Raw genomic sequence first — 20623 nt, 5'->3', positions numbered from 1 at the left:
GCATGAATTATGTAACCATGTTAATTTTTCTAAAAAATAAATATTAATAGATGTTAAATATATATGTAAACAATAAAAATACCATAAATCCTGTAAAAAAAAAAGAAAAAAAAGAAAGAGTGCTGGACTTGGAGTGAGGTACATAGTTCAATTTAAACCTCTGATATTTACAGCTTTTGTGACTTTGGGCAACTCTCTCAACCAATCTGGACCTCAGTTTGCTGATCTGTAAAATAAAAGTGCTGGCCTAAATCTCTACCAAGTAGATTGAAATAAGAAAAAGAGTACTCACTGTGATGATATCACTGTAAATGGAAAAAAATTAAAAAAGCAAAAGCAAAAGAAACTAAATAATCTGTCTAAATAAAAAGAGCAAATGAGCTCAGAGAAGAATTGAGAAAATGCACTTTCTTCATTGCAGGTGTTGAATAGTTGCACATGCCCTCGGACTCTGTTGGTCATCTTTGGAGCCACCTTTTTTTACTCTTTCTTTTTTATCCTTTATTACAAAAGTTCTCAGTGGCCACTGAACTTGGAGTCAGGAAAACCTAAATCCAAATCCCACTCAGACATTTAATAGTTGTGCTACCCAGGACAAGTCAGTCAGTCAATAAACATTTATTAAGCATCTTCAGGGGCAGCTAGGTGGCACAGTGACGAGAGACTGTGCCAAAACTGGAGTTGGGAGAACCTGGCTTCAAATCTAGTCTCAGATAAAGAGTTTTTGCACATTCCCTAGGTGGAGGTACAATGCCCTTACCTGATGCTGTGAAAGAAGACACTGTGCCTGACCATCCAACCTTTCCCTCCCATCAGCCACCACTGTGCAGATGCTCAAAGCTGCCATTCCCCCTTGTGACATAACAGTCTCCAGAATTGAAAGTGTATATTTTTGCTAAAAGCCCCAGCTTCCTTTGTTTTTCATATAAATGGTTTATACAGATTGATGAAACTCTAAATAAATTGGAGTTAATTGTTTTTAAAAGACATAGTCATAACTATGTGACCCTGGACAAGTCACTTAACCCTCTTTGCATAGCCCTTGCCCTTCTGTCTTAGAGTTGTTACTAGGACAGAAAGTAAGGGCTTATTAAAAAAAAAATTAATTACTATGTGCTAGGCACTTCAATAAGTGTTGGGTATTCTACTGTGTGGCCCTGGGCAAGTCACTTAACCCCCATGGCCTAGCCCTTACCACTCTTCTGCTTTGGAACCAATACTTAATATCAATTCTAAGATGAAAGGTAAGGGTTTAAAAAAAAAAAGAAGATAACCCCTCTTGTAAAAGACAAGAATCTCAAAATCTAATGTGGGGGGAGACAACTTATAAATAACTTTGTACAAACAAACTACATACAGGAGAAATCAACAGAGAAAGGGAAGTCACTAGAATGGAGAAGGAAAGGTTTCCTGCAGAAGGTAGGACTTTTAACTAAGACCCAAAGGAAACCAGGGGTGCCAAGAGGTGGAGATGATCAGGGAAAACCTTCCAATTGTGATGCCCAGTCAGAGAAAAGATGGAAGACACCAAGAAGGCCACTGGAATGGGGAGTTAGATGAGAAGACTGGAAAGGAGCAGAGGGTAGGTTACACAGAGATTTGAACACCAGGTGAATTTATATTTGATCCTAAACATGATAGAGAACCGCCAGAGTTTATGGGGGAGGGAGGTGATAAGGTCAGACCTGGGCTGTGGGAATATCACTTTAATAGCTTAGTGAAGAATGGAATGGAGTGGGGAAGTTCGCAGCAACTATTGCAATAGTCCAGGCATGAATTGATGAAGGGCGGTGGCAATGTCAGGGGAGAAGAGGGCACATAGGAGAGATATTACAAAGGTAAACCTAATGGACCTTGGCAACAAATTTTATATGAGGAATGACAGTGAAGAATTGAGGATGACACCTAGATTACAAACCTGGACAACTGGGAGTATAGTAGTGCTTCCAAAAGTAATAAGGAAGTATGAAAGGAAGGAAGATTTAGAGAGAGAATTTGGTTCTGTTATTTATCCTCTTTCAGCCTCAGTTTCCTCATCTGTAAAACTGGAATAATAATAGCACCTACATCACAAAAATAATGTAATACTCAAATGAGCTAAGATACATGGAGCACTTCCCAATCCTTAAATACTAGCTGTTTTCATTAGGAGACAGCTTTTTAGGTAGAGGGAGTGGTGGTGGCTGTATTTGAAAACTGAAGCAATCTAGAAACAAAGTTAATTAAAATAGATTTTTCTAGAGTTGTTATTTCAAAAAAGAGGAAAGAGGAAATGTATGCCTTGCTACAACCCATTCCTCCCCACAAAAAAAGTTCCTTTAGTCATTCAAAAAAAAACATAGTTATTAAAATGTCTACAGTGTAAGCAGCTCCTCACAGGGCCAGGACTAAATTATCTTTCCTCCATGGAAAACTGAGTCGTCTGCAGGATTTTCTGTGATCTCTTCCAATTTTACCAAAGACAAAGTTGTGTGGAAGTTGTCAATCTCAAAGTCTTAAAGACTCTAAACCAGACTTTCTTGCCCTAAGGCTGGGCTTCAGACCCAAAGGTACTTTCCATGTGAACCACTCTGAAAACGGATATTGTATCATTGTGCAAGGGAGTGAGTTCCATTTTACTAGTATCCCAGTTTTGGAGGACTACTAGGTTATCGCTGACATTTCTCTCTCCCTCACCTCTCATATCCAAACAGTATACCAAGGACATTAAATTCTCCTTTGGAGGGGGCAGCTGGATGGCTCAGTGGATTGAGAGCCAGACCTAAAAATGGGAAGTCCTAGGTTCAAGTTTGGTCTCAGATACTTCCCAGCTATGTGACTGTCAGCAAGTCACTTAACACCCATTGCCTAGCCCTTAGCACTCTTCTGCCTTGGAACCAATACCCAGTATTGATTCTAAGACAGTAGGTAAGGATTTTAAACAAATTCCATTTTGGGTGTCCTTTCTGTTCCCTTTGCCATTATTATACCACACCTACTTCACCCATAGCAATAGACTTCTCACTTCTAATCCATCTTCCACCCCCATGCCTCCCCTCCTTCCCCAATACTTTTCTCATTAATCTTTTTCAAAACTCCAGTCATATTCCTCTTACTCAAAAATTTTCTGTGGTTCCATATTATCAACCTGAGGCAGCTGGGTAGTACAGTGTATAGAGCAATGGACCCAGAGTCAGGAAGACCTGCATGGAAATCCTACCTCAGATACTTATTAGCTATGTGATCCTGTGTGAGTCAAGCAATTCCTGTGGGCCTCAGTTTATTCATTTATAAAGTGAGAATAATAATAGCACCTGTCTCTCAGGATTAAATGAGATAACTGTAAAATGCTTGGTATGTAAAATGCCTGGCACATAGTCATTAGATATATTTATATGAATATATATGGAAAACATGTTTTATATGGATATATATGTATTATATATAATATATGTAACATAAATTTTAACTATCTTTATTATTACCTGTGAAGTTCAAAGACCTTTGCCTGACACCGAAAGCCCTCCACCATCTGGTCCTATCTGATTTTCCCAAGTTTAGACAGCACATTGTTCCTCCACTCCTTTCATGCTTCAGTGAAACTGGACAAATCTCTGACGATGCACATGACCAATCTCATGCCTTTGTTTCCTGCTGTTCCTTAAGCTCTCTCCTTTGCCTGTTGAAGTCCTACTCATTCTCCAACTCTCACTCAGATGTCTTCATGGAGGCTTCCCTCATACCCTGTTTTGGCATTATCTTTCCCTCTCAGATGTCACAAGGGACAAAGGACTGGCTAAGAGACAGAAAGGAGGATCAATGGAATAGACTTGGGTTAAGTGACATCAGCAAGACAGTGTATGATAAACCCAAAGAGCCCAAAAATCCACTATTTGACAAAAACTGCTGGGAAATTTGGAAAACAATATGGAAGAGAATAGATTTAGGTCAACATCTCATACCCTACACCAAGATAAATTCAGAATGGGTGAATGACTTGAATATAAAGAGGGAAACTATAAATAAGTTAAGTGAACATAGAATAGTTTACGTTCTGGGGATCTCTGGGAAAGGAAAGATTTTAAAACCAAGCAAGAGTTAGAGAAAATTACAAAATGTAAAATAAGTGATTTGGATTATATCAAACTAAAAAACTTTTGTACAAACAAAAACAATGTAGCCAAAATCAGAAGGGAAACAACAAATTGGGAAAAATCTTTATAACAAAAAACTCTGACAGGGGTCTAATTACTCAAATATGCAAGGAGTTAAATCAATTGTATAAAAAATCAAACCATTCCCCAATTGAAAAATGGACAAGAGACATGAATAAGCAATTTTCAGGTAAGGAAATCAAAAGTACATGAGAAAGTGTTCTAAATCTCTAATAATTAGAGAAATGCAAATCAAAACAACTCTGAGGTATCACCTCACACCTAGCAGATTGGCTAAAATGAAAGAAGGGGAGAGTAATGAATGCTGGAGGGGATGTGGCAAAACTGGGACATTAATGCATTGTTGGTGGAGTTGTGAACTGATCCAACCATTCTGGTTGGCAATTTGGAACTATGCTCAAAGGGCTATAAAAAAATGCCTGCCCTTTGATCCAGCCATACCATTGCTAGGTTTGTACCCCAAAGAGATCATAGATAAACAGACTTGTATGAAAATATTTATAGCTGCGCTTTTTGTGGTGGCAAAAAACTGGAAAATGAGGGTATTCCCTTCAACTGGGGAATGGCTGAACAAATTGTGGTATATGTTGGTGATGGAATACTATTGTGCTCAAAGGAATAATAAACCGGAAGAATTCCATGTGAACTGGAAAGACCTCCAGGAATTGATGCAGAGCAAAAGGAGCAGAGCCAGAAGAACATTGTACACAGAGACTGATATACTGTGGTAAAATAGAATGTAATGGACTTCTGTACTAGCAGCAATGCCATGACCCAGGACAACTCTGAGGGATTTATGGAAAAGATGCTACCCACATTCAGAGGAAGAACTGCAGGAGTGGAAACAGAAGAAAAACAACTGCTTGAACACATGGGTTGAGGCGGACATGATTGGGGATGTAGACTCGAAACTGCCACACCAATGAAACTATCAACAATTTGGAAATAGGTCTTGATCAATGACACATGTTAAAACCAGTGGAAATACACATCAGCCATGGGGAGGTGGGGGAGCTGGGGGGGGTGAAGGAGAAAGTAAGGGCATGAATTATGTAACCATGTTAACTTTTCTAAAAAATAAATATTAATAAATGTTAAAAAAAATAACTTACCTCTCAGTATTATTAACAATAGTTAGCATTTGTGCTGCACTTCAAGGTTTACAAAGTTCTTCACAAATATTATCATTTTATTCCCACAACAACCCCGGGAGGAGGATGATGTTATTATACTCATTTCACAAATGAGGAACACAGAGATGAAGTGAATTGGCCCAAAGTCACCCCACCAGAAAGTTTCTGAAGGAGGATTTTGAACTTTGAACCCAAGACTTTCTGGCTGCTCCACTTTACTCCCTAAACTCTGAAACTAAAGCTTAGAGACTTCTTATCTATAAAAGGAGTAAATTAGACTTAGATGACTTCTAAGGTCACTTCCTGCCCTAAAACTGTGTGATTCTTAGTTATTTTGCAATTCATACTATTCAAGTTCTTAGAATATCAGTTAGGACTTGAAGTCTTGACAAGAAAACCTAGCTGTTTTTAATATCCAGTTTGTGTCTAATACTCCTATTTTCAGTCATGTCCAACTTTTCTGAACTCTTTTTACAAATTAGGAAACTGAGGCAAGTGGGGCTAAGTGACTTGCCCAGGGTCACACAACAAAGTCTGAGGACAGATTTGAGTTCAAGAAGATAAGCCCTCCAGACCTCAGGTGTGGTACTCTATCCATTGCACTATCCAGGCCCCTTATTAGTTTATAAATATTATGAGGATAATATCAAGGACTTATGTTTTACCTAAATTTTTTGCCTCCCTCTAGGACACTTCATTCAGTAGGGTGGCCACATTTCTCAAGTATATGAATTTCTTTGCATCTGTATCTCTACCAGCTGGATAAAATACCACTGATCTTCTTCCCATAAGTGAGTGGGGTGATGAATTTTAAAGTTATAAGGCCACAATCCTCTAGTAATAAATGATCGCTAATCAGTCTACTCCTAGGCCTTCAGGATAGTAAGTGGAGGCTAAGGCAGCATGTTGTTATTCAATCATGTCTGACTCTCTGGGATTCCTTTTGAGGTTTTCCTGGCAAGGATACTAGAGTAGTTTGCCATTTCCTTCTCCAGCTCATTTTACAGATGAGGAAACTGAGGCAAAAAGGGTTAAGTGATTTGCCCAAGGTCACAGAGCTAGAAAGTATTTGAGGCTGGGTTTGAACTCAGGCAGCAGAGTTTAATTCTAACCTTGTGCCTCAAAAAGCCTGTGACTATCTACAAATCTGCTATCTCTAGGCTGAGCATTTTTCTTCTCTTTCTCAGTGAAATAGATTGTATATCTACCATATATCTCTACAAATCTAAACTTGCATATCTGTCTTAACTAAATCACTGTACTGATTGAGGAGGGAGAAGCAACAAATTGTGAAACAAATTTAACTATAAAGCAATCTGATAATAATAGCTAGCTTTTGTATAGTACCTTAAGGTTGGCAAAGTACTTTACAAATAATAATATACTCTCACAACCATCTTGTGAGATAAATGGTATTATTATCCATATTTTACATATAAGAAAACTGAGGCAGAAAAAATTAAATGACTTGCCCAGGATCACAGAGCTAATAAGTGCTGGAAGCAACATTTGAACTCAAGTCTTCCTGACTCCAGGTCAAGAGCTCTATCTGCCTTAACCCCTGGCTTCTTCTAAGCCTAAAGCTTAGAGACTTTCCTTATCTGTAAAATGAATGAGTTGGATAGAATGGCTTCTAAGAGGTCACTTCCAATTCTAAAATCCTGTGGTCCTTAGTTTATAGTGGTTACCATTAAGCCCTTTCCCCTCTGGGGGGGGAAAAAAAAAAAAAAAAGCTTCCCTGGAGTCACCTGAGGAAGCCCCATCTGATTCCAGGGGAGATTTGAAGTTTTGCTGAAACAATCTTTGTGAATTAGCCAGCTCTCAAAATATAGCTTCATTATTATTGCTTGGTTCAGCCAGATCTTCAGACCCAGGAAATTGTATGCCTAAATGATTCACTGTGTGCAACAAACTTTCCTGTGTTGTCCGACTTTAGGCTCTACAGAAAGGTAGAGGATCTTAGTCATCAAATTTTAGAGCAGGGAGAGGTCATCTCTAGTCCAATTCCATTTTGGAGATTAGGAAACCAAGGTCCAGTCTCTCAGGAAGGTCACACAACTAATTCTGTAACTGCTTCTGAGTTGTTGACAAAGCTAAGCGCCAAGGCTCTTAGAAAAGGGGTCTCTGCTCATATGTACAAAAATATTTATGACTGCTCTTTTAACAGTGACAAAGAACTAGAAACTAGTTGGTGCCCATTAATTGGCAAATGACTGAAAATAAGAGAACACTCTTTTTGTTAAACCCTTATTTTCTATCTCAGTAACAATTTTAAGATCGAAGGATAAGAGCGAGGCAAATGTGATTGTGACTTGCTCAGGGTCCCATAGCTAAGAAGTGTCTGGGACCAGATTTAAAGCCAGATTCTCCCAACTCCAGTCCTGGCACTCTCTCCATTGTGCCACCTAGCTGCCCCTTAGAACCTTGTTGTGCCCCCAAAATGATGAAAGGGATGGTTTCTGAAACGTGGAAAGACATACATGAATAGAGGCAGAGTGAAATAAGCAGATCCAGGAGAAAAGTCTCTACAGCAACAACAACAAAAAAACACAAACTTTGAAAAACTTCAGATCTGTGATCCCTGCAGTGACCAGCTCTGGTTGATGAAAACAGGATACCCATCTCCTTACAGAGAGGTAACAGGCTATTGTGCAGAATGAAATATATTTTGGGGCATAGTTATTGAGGGAATTTGTTTTGCTTAACAATACATGCTTACAGAAGATCCTGAATTCAAATCTGTCCCCAATCATTTCCTAGCTGCATGACCCTAGGCAAGTCTCTTAACCCCAATTGCCTAGCCCTTTCTACTCTTCTACATTGAAACCAAACATTATTTAGTATCAATTCTAAGGTAGAGTAAGGGTTTTAAAAATAAACAAATAAGCAAATCTGTTTGTTAGAAGGATTGTGGTTTTCTTTCCCAAAAGTATAGGTAGGAGAGAAAAAAGATGCTTGTTGACTGGGGAAAAAAATTGGGGAAAAATTAGGGGGGAAAAAGTATGGTTCTGAGATTCTCTATTCTCATTCTCTTCTTATCTAACTATTGAATATTCCCTCTTTCCTTATTCCTTTGCACACAAAAGGTAGTAGTAGAACAAGGTCCTAAGATATAAAATCCCTCACATAATCACTAAGCATAGGCAACTAGCTAGATGGTACAATGGATAGAGCCCTGGCCTTTGAATCAGGAAGACTCATCTTCGTGAGTTCAGAACCACACTCAAACATTTGCTAGCTTTGTGACTCTGAGAAAGTCTTTTAACCCTGTTCACCTCATTTTCTTCACCTATAAAGTGAGCTGGAAAAGGAAATGGCAAACCACTCCAGTTTGCCAAAAACAAACAAAAAATAAATGGGATAAATGGGATTACAAGGAGTTGGGCGTGACTGTAAAGGACTGAATAACAGTTACTAAGCACCTTCTAGGTCTAACCCTGTTCCACCAGATCCTATTTGATGATAATTCTATCTACCCATTCTAAAGAGATTTTAGTTCAAGCTTGTTTCCCTAGCTAAAAAATAGAAAAGGGGAAGAGGAGGGGAACTAGAAGCCTGAGAAGCAGGATGGGGATGGATAATGGGGTGTTCATTTGGAATTTCATAGTGGGACCCTATAGCGGGGCTGAGGGGAGAAGACAGTAACTCTTGACAATGGTCTTCCTGCCTCAGTGACATTTGAACAATAAAGGATCCACAAACAAACATATTCTGGAGATAAAAGGAGTATATTTGAAATGAAAAATGATTCTCTAAACTCAAACAAACACCAGAAAAATGCACGAACCCTTCCTCAGGGCTCCATTCATCATCCAGGGGAGAGAAACTGTCTCTCACCTCTCTTACCCATCTTTCCAAATGGATACAGAAATTGGTACTTTCAGCTAGATCATAAAATGGACATATTTGGGATGATTTAGTTCTGTCTTGAGTGAGAAATTTTCCATTTGCTTGCTAGAGATAACCACAGCAGATAGTTATTGACCCTATAAGGATTATTTAGAGTCTTGAGGTCCAGTTCTGTGGACTATAATATATTTCCTTCCTTCTATTGAAATTATTCAGTAAGGGAACAGAAACACAAGAGGAAATAGTGAAAAGATAAGAACAAATGAAATAACAGACACAAGATACATAGACTCTAACCATGTCTCTGACACTAAATAACTAGCTATTTTACAGGAACAGTTTCAGATTGGGACTCAAGAGATCTGGGTTCTAGTTTAGCTGTGCTGCTCACTAGTTTTCTAGTATTAAGCAAGTGACTTTCCTTTTCTGGGACTCAGTTTTCTCCTATCTATATATTAAGAAAATTGGGTAGGATGTTCTCTGTCCCAGGGAGAAGGAAAAGCTTTTATTAAGTATCTACTATGTGCCTGGCACTGTGCTAAATTCTTTACCTCATTTGATCCTCACAATAATCCTGGAAGTTAAGTGCTGTTATTATTCTCATTTTACAGTTGAGGAAACTGAGACAGATACAGGTTAAGTGATTTGCCCAGGGTTACACAGCTAGAAAGTGATTGAGGTCAGGTTTAAATTCATCTCTTCCAGACTCAAATCCAGTGTTCTAGTCACAGTTGCCTCCTAACTGCCCTAAAATTCTATGATTTTGTGATTTGTGCCCAGATCTTTTCTCCTTCTCTCTCCACCACTTATAATCCATATTTGCTTGAGTTCTGATCATCAGCTTCCTCAACAATAAGATGAGGGTAGTTCAATTTCTCAGGAGCTTTCTAAAGTTCTTTCTTCAGAACAACTACGAGACTTCATCTTGAGATAGTGTAAAGAGTGCCATGGGAGACAGTGGACCTGGGTTTGAATCCAGATTTTTCTTGCCTGTGAGACCATAGGCAAGTTATTTAATTCTCTGGGGCTGTATTTCCTCATCTATAAAATTAAAGGGGATTTGACTCAATGACCTCTAAGGTACCTTCAAAGACTAACTTCTCAAATCTACTTTATTATCTCCATTTTACCAGTGGAAAAAAATCCAGAGAGGTCAGTGGATCCAGCTCCAAGTGAAGCTTTTCTAATAGAAGAGGCACTCACTGCAGTTTAACCTCAGCCATATTGAGAAAGATGTGAAAGTCAGAGCACCTTTGAAAAGCCTTTTCGGCCCCACAAATAAATTTGGAACAAAAAGTTGAATGGATCCTTCATTCTAGTAAATCAAGAAATATTAAGAATCTAAGTTGCCTAAGTGGGCCACAGCTACTTTTCAAATCATTCCACCCAGATCCTAAGCCCCAAGTCACAGTAGGAAGAAGGAAGAAACAAAGAGGCAGGCAGTCCCTAATCAACTTATCTATTTGTATAGGGATGAGGGGAAAGATTCAGCCTAAGGCTATAAAACTGAAAATGCTTCCCTGGGTGTTGTTTTGTTTTCCTAGAGCAACACAGAGGGATGCAAAGCAGATAAAATGCTAAGCATCAGCTGATTTCCAAGGAGGACAGAGAATATTTCTCTCAGATAGAGCAAAATTAAAATTCGTTTTATCTATATCAAGAAAAGGCAAGTTAATACAAGGTCAAATCCAACTCCAGGAGACTATTGAAAAGTCCTTTAATTGCATTGGAATTTTGTGGCAGCACACATAATGATCAGGCTACTTATATTTACATCCAGAGTTAATGGCCACAAAAGGTAGCTTATTGGATACTCAACAAACAGCTCTAAGAGGTGGCTAGTGGATGATCCAGTTTACAGATGAGGAAGCAAACTCAGAAAGGTTTAGCAGGTCAGTTGGTAAGTTACAGATTCAAGCAATGATCCAATGATCGTACCTTAGAGTGAGAAGAGAGCTAGACTTGATGATACTAGTAGACCTGGGTTCAAAACACAGGTCCCAAGTTTACTAGTCATCTAGTAATCCTATAAATCAATTTTACCTCTCTGACCTTTAGTTTTTTCCTCTGTAAAATGAGAGTAATAATACTTATAATATACTCTATTCAACATACATTTATTAAGTGCCTCCTGTGTGCACAGGTTCCAAAAAAAATAAGTGTCTGTTCTTTTACATTCTACTTCAGAGTTGGGGATGGGTAAAATGGAGGACCAGACTATAAGCGTTTTTCATTTGGTCATTTCAGTCTGAATCTTCATGATCCCATTTGGGGTTTTCTTGGCAAAGATACTGGAGTGATTTGATTTCTTTCTCCAGCTCATTTTACAGATGAAGAAACTGAGACCAAGAAAGTTAAGAGACTTGCTCAGGGTCACACAACTAGTAAATGTCATTCCTGATTCTGAGCCCATCTAGCTACCCTATAAACACTAAAGTTGTGTCATTATTATTACAATTAGATGTTCAGTTCTCTTGTCACTATGCACCACTGGCTTAGAAATCAACTAGTCATATAATTAAAACCAAACAAACACACAAACAAACAAAAAAACACCTTACCTTCTGTCTTAGCATCAATACTAAGAATTGATTCGAAAGCAGAAGAGGGGTAAGGTAAGGGTTAGTCATTTAGGGTACAAGATTTTCCCAGGGTCACACAGGAAATATCTGAGGCTAGATTTGTACCCAGGAACTCCTGTCTCTAAGCCTGGCTCTCTAACCACTGAGTCATCTAATTGCCCCCAATAATATGATTTTAATTGTCCCGGGATTAGATTGGAATAAAATTAGAATGAACTAAACCTAGGAGCCATAGCTCCTGTATCTACAAGACAGAGAGCTGTTGGCTCCAGAGATAAATCCCTTTGTTGCCCTAAATGGCATGCTTTGGACTTACCAAATTTAATTTACTTGGTTTCCTCACCCACCGACTAAGTGGCTAGGTGGCACAGTGGAAAGAGTGTCCAGTGTGGAGTCAGAAAGATTCATCTTTCTGAGTTTGAATCTGGCTTCAGACACTTACTTTCTGTGTGACCCTGAGCAAGCCACTTAACTCTGTTTGCCTCAGTTTCCTAATCTGTAAAAAACTCGAAGATATGGGAAACCACTCCAGTATCGTTTTGAATCACACTTCCTCCTTGCCTAAATCCTCTCATTTCTTATACTCTTTAAATTAATCAACAGACCAGTGCTAGTCAACCCAGTGAGTTCAACAGAGAGTCAAGGGGAACCCCTGCCCTCCCCTAAAGAGCTTACGCAAGCAATTTCTCAACAGAGTAGTTTCCAGAGGAAATGAAAGAGAACTTACAAATGAATAGGGAGTGAGAGATAGCCAGGGAATCCCACAACTTTTTAATTAAGGTTTTTCTTTTTCATCAATTCTTAATTGCCCCTATTTAGTTCTGAAAGTCAAAGTACTAAAGAAAATTTTTTTGCATAAATCTACTAACATTGATGGGATCTTCTGTCCACATTTAAGCTTTCTTAGAAATATCCACTCACTTTTCTAAAAAATAAATATTAATAAATGTTTAAAAAATAAAAAAGAAATATCCACTCACCTTCAATTAAGCCCAGTCTCTTGTTTCCTCAGCACTTCTCTGAATGTTCTATCCTTTCTGCCTGAGTAAAACTTTCTCCCAGAATCCCATTCCCTATCTCTTGGATAGGACTTTGCATAACTACACTTTGAAGATCTTTGAAAGTCAAACTTCTCCAGCCCACCCATCTCCCCCGGTAATTTTTTCCTAGTTGATTTAAACAATCATTAACACACAGGATAGTTTGGTATTTGGCGGTAAAAGGATTAGAAGGCAAACTACTTCTGAGATAAACAATCTACACCCTTCTGAGAGGGACTACTTTACTGCCTTCAACAAAGACCCTGAAACCAGGTGTGTTCTGACTCCTACTAGGAGACAGCAAAGAGAGGAGAGTAAGTGAGATTGAGTCTCCTAAAAGCCCAAAGGTAGAATCACCCAGAAGTATAACTTGCCTTATATTTATGCCTCAGGACTCCATCTTGGATGGATTGCCTCCAGTCACAATTTATTTCTTTATTTATTTGGAGGTACTGAACACAGCAATCAAGACAAATTGGTTCTCCTTTGGGGATTCTTCATTTCAAGAAGACGGAATGAAAAATAAGCAAAAGCAGTGTCTCACATGGGCTGAGACATAAGAGCTGGACTCCAACAATAAAACTAATGTGATTTTTTTTATTTTAACCAAAAAAAAAGAATTTGTATGTCCAAATGAATGCAGCCCTCTTCCAAGTAGTTCCATTGAAATTCAATTCAGTCATTTTAAGTTGAAGATTCTTTTTATGATATAGGCTGTACATATATTATCATAATACATATTTCCCTGATCTTCATGCTATGAAACAAGATGCATGTTGCTTACACTTGAGAACAATTCGAGGAGGAAATAAAGAGAAGAATAGTTGTGTTTCGATCTGCATTTGGATTTCATCTGCTCCTTCTATGAAGGTGGATATCTTTTTTTTCGTCATGAGTCCCTTGAAGTTGAACTGGGTTGTTACCTTCTTGAAAACAGTTAAAGTCATTCACAGGAGGCAGCTGGGTGGCTCAGTGGATTGAGAGCCAGGCCTAGAGATGGGAAGTCCTAGGTTCAAATCTGACCTCAGACACTTCCTAACTGTGTGACCCTGGGCAAGTCACTTGACCCCCATTGCCTAGCCCTTACCAACCACTCTTCTGCCTTGGAGTCAATAAGGGTTTTAAAAATAAAATAATAAAGTCATTCACAGTTGGCCATCATATATCTTTGTTGTTAATGTATATGATGTTCTCTTGGTTCTGCCCACTTCACTTTGCATTGTTTCATACAAGTCCTTCCAGGTCTTTTTGTGATCATCTTTGCCATTTCTTATGGCATAATAGTATTGTGTTAACAATTGTATGCCACAACTTGTTCAGCCATTCCCCAGCTGAGTATCTGCTACAGGGTATATTGCTAAATTCGAGAATACAAAAAAAAAAAATGTTCCTGTCCTCAAGGATCTTACATTCTCCTGCAGTTTCAGAATGACTGGGAGGATACAGCTTGTACACAAGTAGGGATAATGCCAGATAATTTGAGGAAGGAGAGAAGACTAACCATTAAAAGGGAAGGGATAAAGATCAGGAAGTCAAGTCGATATCAGAGTTGAACTTTGAGTCAAGACAAAAGTTTCTGAAAGTTAGAGATTAGAAGGCAGGGTTTTCCAAGCATGGGAAATGATCCATACAAAGAGCAGGAGGAGGAAGTGGGACAGCTAGGTAGCACAGGGAGTAGAGAGCCAGGCCTGGAATCCAGATGACCTGGATTTGAATCTGGCCTCAGACCCTTTCTTAATGGTATAACCCTGGGCAAGTCACTTAACTCCTACCCCTTGTTACTCTTCTATCTTAGAATTGATACTAAGATAGAAAGTAAGGGTTCAAAAAAAAATCTGTAAAATAAGAGAGTTTAAATGGAAGTCTCCAAGTTTTTTCCACCTCTACTATTCTATGAACAATGATCTATGCCTGGATTCAAGTCTAAACAATGTGAAGAGTCCAAACAAAGGAAAGGAGTCCAATAGACCTGCATTTAGATCTGACTTTCTTTATACTTCCTAGCTGTGTGACCCTGGGCAAGTCACTTAACCCCAATGGCCTAACTCTTACCACTTTTCAACTGGAAGTCAGAGGAGGTCAGATCTGAACTCGTGGCTTTTGGAGTTCTTGCCTATCACTCTATCCACTATGCCATGGCCTTCTGATTTGTAAAATGAGGAAATTGAACTGTTAACTAGAGCTATGAGCTCTATGCTCTAGACAGACTTAATTTGGCATCTCTGACTCATGACCCTGTTTAGACTTGAACCCAGGAATAGATCAGAAAACTTACTATCAATTCTAAAATTGAAGGTAAAGGTTTTGTTTTGGTTTGGTTTTTTTTTTTAAAGAAATTCAATCATCACAGTAATCAGAGATCACTATTCTAGTGGCTGACGGACAAGAAACAAATATTGCTCAAACTTGGGTCTTTTAAGAGGTCAGGCCAAGAAGGCAAGGGGACTGTGTCTATCCTTCCAAGTGTTCCCAGGAACTCTTCTGGGATCTCAGTTGTACCTTGGAAACCTTAGAAATCCATACTTCAAAGAGAAATTGGTGCATTGTCTACTTCCTCAAAGTTTATGCCCATTACTTCTACTTTCTCTATTCTTTCCACTCTTTCTTTTGAGTCATTGACTACCAAACCTTTTCTTCTTATTCTATCCACTCAAGATTGACTTTCAGCATACTCAGTAGTTGCTGAGTTTCTTATACCAAAATAGAGACACTATACAATGATATAAACAGAGAGTGATTTTGAGATCCTAAGACCAAATCCTTTGCCCTATCTCTTACTACATTTGTGTCCTTGGCAGGTAATTTAATTTGGCTAGGAGTTGATTTCCAATAAAATGAGGTGGGTTGGATCAGATAATTTTTTAATTAATTAATTTGTTTGTTGATTACATTAAAATTCCCAGGTAACTCCCTTTCCACTCTCTCCCCTATAAGAGAAAACATTATTTGACCCAAAAAAAGCACATATAAAACTATGTCTTTTCTTGCATGTTTCAATTTATCAGTCTTTCTCTAGATGTAGACATTTACAAATTTTTTGTCAAATATTTCTGTTACTGTGTATAATATTCTCTTAGTTCTGCTCATTTTTCATACTTTTCATACTTTCTTGTGGTTGTTTACATGTTGGTTTTTTCATTAACCTGCTCATTATTTCTTCTGGCATAGTAGTATACCATCACAATCATATACCATAATTTGTATAAATATTCCCCAACTAACAGACATCTTCTCAGTTTCCAGTTCCCAGTTCTTTGCAACCACCAAGAGAGCTGCTATAAATATTTTAGAGCATATAGATTCCCTTCCCCTTTTTTCCTGATCACCTTGGGAAATAGACTTAATAATGTCATTGCTAGGTTTAAGGAGGGTACACAGCTTTATAACTTTGGGGGCATATTTCCATATCAGTTTCCAAAATGGTTGGATCAGTTTGCAGTTCCACCAACAGTATATTAGTGTTTCTGTTTTTCCATTTCCCTTCCTTGGACTAGATGACTTTTAAGGTCTCCTTCATAGAGTTATTAATTTCAGAAGGAACCATAGAGGCCATCTACTTCAACCTTCTCACTTTATAGAAGAGGAAATTGAGTCTCAGAAGGGTGAAATGTCATACCCAGATCATAAGTAGCAAGTAATATAGCCATGATTTTAGCCTAGGTCTTCTGCCCCAAAATTGAGTGTTGTTTCCATTGCATAAACTATGAAGCCTAAGCTATCTCTGCCCATTTTTGTAAAGTACCCTTTTCCCCAATACTTCCTTTGCTTTCTGAAAGTGGCTGCTAATAACCAATGTATTTCACACAGTATGTGTGACATTATAACTTCTGAAAACCAATGTGTGATCTGTTTTCATTCTTGGTGATGCATGCCCTTTCCTCTCATGGTGTAATGGCAACTTATCCATAAGATGATGATCAACAAGTATGTCACTGGTACTAACAGGTCCATATTGATTCATATTTTACCTGGTAAAGGAAGGGGAGAAGAAATGGGGAAAAAAGGCAAGAATAGAAGGAGAATAATAAGTACTAGAATGTGTGAACTGGAAAGGAGGAGTTCAAAAGTGAAAGCCAATTTGGTCTGCTTAGCAAAATGTTTTGGAGTGATTTTGGTTGGATTTTGGTATTCTGAGATGGAAAGCCACAATGTCACTTTGAACTGTTCAGTAGATAAATCTTCTAGCAGAGTTTTGTTGTTGTTGTTTCCTTGCCTACAGATCTTTCAAGGAGGCATTTGTGACTGGTAACAAGGGGATATTTTTATATAGTTCTGTGCCAATGTCTTCTCTCCAACAGGAAATGGACATTGGTTCCATCTCCAATGAAATGTCTCTAACTAGTTCTTTTTAAAAAAAGAAGTAATATAAGAAGAGAGAATAATTCCATAGGATAAACCTCAAACCATTAACACACAAAATGGAGTAAGATATGCTTCTTAATTCTCTTAGAGCAATATCCCTCCCAACGATATCACTTTCAGGATAGCCATCTTGAATCTGGCAAGCATAGTTGACACTAAGTCATTACACATTCCAGTGGAAGGAGGGATAGTGGTGATAATAACAGCATACTTGGAGGCAGCATGGTATATGAGAAAAAAGTTGGCATTTGGAGTCAGAAGACTGGGACTCCAATTTGAGTTCTATCACATACTGTCTACAGGACCTTGCACAAGTCACTTAGCTTCTTTGAGCCACAGTTTTTCCTTCACTGTAAAATGAGGACATAACTGCAGAAATTCTTTCCGACTCTAGATCTCTGATCCTAGGGTGCCATGAGGTTTACAAGGACCATTCCTCAGAATGGCCCTGGAAAGTAGGGAGTGTAAATATCAAAGTATTCATTTTTCAAATCAGAAAAATTGAAATCCAAGGGCTAGTCATTTGTCCGAGGTGCCCAGCTATTAAATGTGAGAGTCAAGATTTAACCATGTCTTTTGTTCTCAGAGATCCCAATATGCTGTGATGCCTCATAATAATAGAACACATTCCCATGAAGATTAACAATTTACAAAGCATTTTATTTACTACTAACTGTAGAAGTTAGTACCAACAATCTAATTCATGCTACTATTTAAGCTTTAGAGAAAATTGAGCTATCTTTAAATATTTGAAGGATTATTATACAACTCAATGACTTATAAAGAAGAGGGGTCAGACTTAACCTTCTTGATTCTCAAAGGCACAACTAAAAGCATTGTATGAAAGTTTCAGATTTCAGCTTGATGGAAGGAAAATGTTCCTCAGAATTAGAACTATGCCAATATTGAATGGGCAGTTCAAAGAGGTAGTGAGTTCCCCAGCACTTGAGGTCTTGGTGCTTCAGCTAGAGAAGGGATTCTTGACCTTTATTGTATCATGGACCCATTTGTTAACCTAGTGAAGCCTATAAACTCAGAATAATGTCTTAAAAAACCCATTTGTTAACCTAGTGAAGCCTATAAACTCAGAATAATGTCTTTAAAAAGAGGTTTACAGAAGCAATCAAAAACATAAGTTCATAGACCTCAGGCTAAAAAGGCCCTATTGTAGAAGAATCATAAGAACATAGAATTAGAGCTATAAGGGCCCACATGGATGACATAATTCAACCCCTTCATTTTACCAACAAGGAAATTGAAGCCCAAAGAAGTTAAATAAATTACCCCAAGTCACACAGGTAGTAAATGGTAGAAGCAGGGTTCTACTTGAGGTCCTCAGAAACCAGATAAAGTATTCTTTTGGATCTAATCCTATCTTGAAATTCTCTCATTATTTACCAGTAGAGAGTTTGGGATTTTTTCATAAGAACATAATACAACACTAGCTGAAATTTTTTTTTAATTTTAATTTTTTTATTATTCCAAATGTTTACAAATCTAAACAAAACAAGCATTTCCATATATAAAGAAAAAGAAGACATTACACAAATGAAATCACAGATCTTCTATATTTTTAACTTGCCTTTCTTCATATCTACATAATAGATCCTGTCCACAGAGTATCCCAACTTTCCACGCATCACATAGGATATTGTCATGGAGGCCAACATCGTTCAAATAAATTAAGTCTTTCGTGTTTTATCTGTCTGTTCATTTTCTGGAGGTAACATTCTCACTTAACTCTAGCTGAAAATTAAGTGAAATATAAGCTTGGAATTGTTCCAGATATGGGCTATGCTTGAATCACCAACTCTCTACTGAAGGCCACCTCAAAATTAATGGCATGAATCTGTGATACAGTTGTCTGATTTGGAGGTTAGATCATGAAAAAGAGTTTTCTCATTCTTTAAATCTAACATAGCTTGGCAGCTAGGTGGCTCAGTGGATACAAAGCCAAACCTAGAAATGGGAGGTTCTAGGTTCAAATCTGGCCTCAGATAGTTCCTAGCTGTATAATCCTGGGTAAATCATTTAGCTCCAGTTGCCTAGCCCTTATTGCTCTTCTGCCTACTAACTAATATTTAGCATAAATTTTAAGACAGAAAGTAAAGGTTAAAAAAAAAAAATCGGGGGCAGCTGGGTAACTCATTGGGTTGAGAGCCAGGCCTAGAGATGGGAGGTCCTAGGTTCAAATCTTGCCTCAGACACTTCCTAGCTGTGTGACCCTGGGGTTAAAAAAAAATAGCTCTAAAAGACCAATTGGACCACTGGGACTAACAATAATAATTATAGTAATAATTGCTAGCATTTAAAGGGCACATATGTGTGTCAGGCACTGTGCTAAGCATCTTACAATTATTACCTCATTTTATCCTCCCAGCAAGCAAGGAAGATAAAAGCTATTATTATCCCCATTTTATAAATGAGGTAACTGAGGCAAAGGTTGAGTGACTTGCCTTGGCTCATACAACTAATAAGTATCTCTGGCCATATTTCAACTCTGGTCTTCCTGACTCCAGGCCCAGCTTTCTGTCCACTCGCTGCCCCTCCAACCAATACTATAAACTCCATAATCCAGTCTACCCAGCTGCCCAGTTCAGCACAAAACAATGATGACTATGATAAAAGGACCATAAACTGAAAGTTGAAAGGGACCTGAGAAGTCATCTGGACCAGTGGTCTCCAGAATGGGGGTTCTATGGCCAGACTACAAAGGGCATATTACTAGTCTGAGAGGGAGAAGATGGATTATATCCACTCAAAAGCCAATAGTGGCCAGCCAACTGTAGGCTAGTCTCCAAGAGGACATCCCTATCCTTATTCCTCAACATTCACTCATTCTTCTTCCTTCTGTTGTACAAGCTCCCATCTCCTCCAACTCCAACCTCCTGCACTGGGTATAGGCTCTTCTGGGCAATTATTATCTAACCACTACTTCAGCATCTCATGTAGTGACTGTATAAGCAACCACTGGAAAAATTCCACAACCCTCCTCTCACAAGAAATCCACCTGCTGGCCCCCACAGCACCCAGTGGCTGTGGAAGGAACCCTCAGTCAGAGAGAAGACTTTGCACTCTGCCTAAGTCATTGATGAGTGTGATCCTAATGTGGCCTCCCCCATGTACTCATACCTACCCCCAAACACATTTTTCATTTTCAGTGGAACAGAGTGAGCCCTACATGATGAAAAATCCAGATGAATTATTATTTGATCTCAGATCATTTCATTTATCTTTCCCACAAAATCCACCATTCTTAGAAATTTCTCTATTTCCATTTGAGGGTTCCAACATCCTTCTAGTTTCCAATCTTGCTATTGTCTTCCACTCTTCATTTTCTCTCTGTCTGTCTCTGTCTGTCTCTGTCTGTCTTTCTCTCTGTCTCTCTCTCTCCCTCTATGCGGTCTACATTCTAAAAGGAAAAAAAAATACAGATAAAATACCAGGAAGTAGGCCCAGAATTAGCTATCATCTCTGGAGTCAGAGCCCAGAGTCTAGGTTGG

Source organism: Gracilinanus agilis, chromosome 2, assembly GCF_016433145.1.
Source record: "Gracilinanus agilis isolate LMUSP501 chromosome 2, AgileGrace, whole genome shotgun sequence".
Classification (NCBI taxonomy): Eukaryota; Metazoa; Chordata; class Mammalia; order Didelphimorphia; family Didelphidae; genus Gracilinanus; species Gracilinanus agilis.
This window is presented reverse-complemented; position numbering follows the sequence as displayed.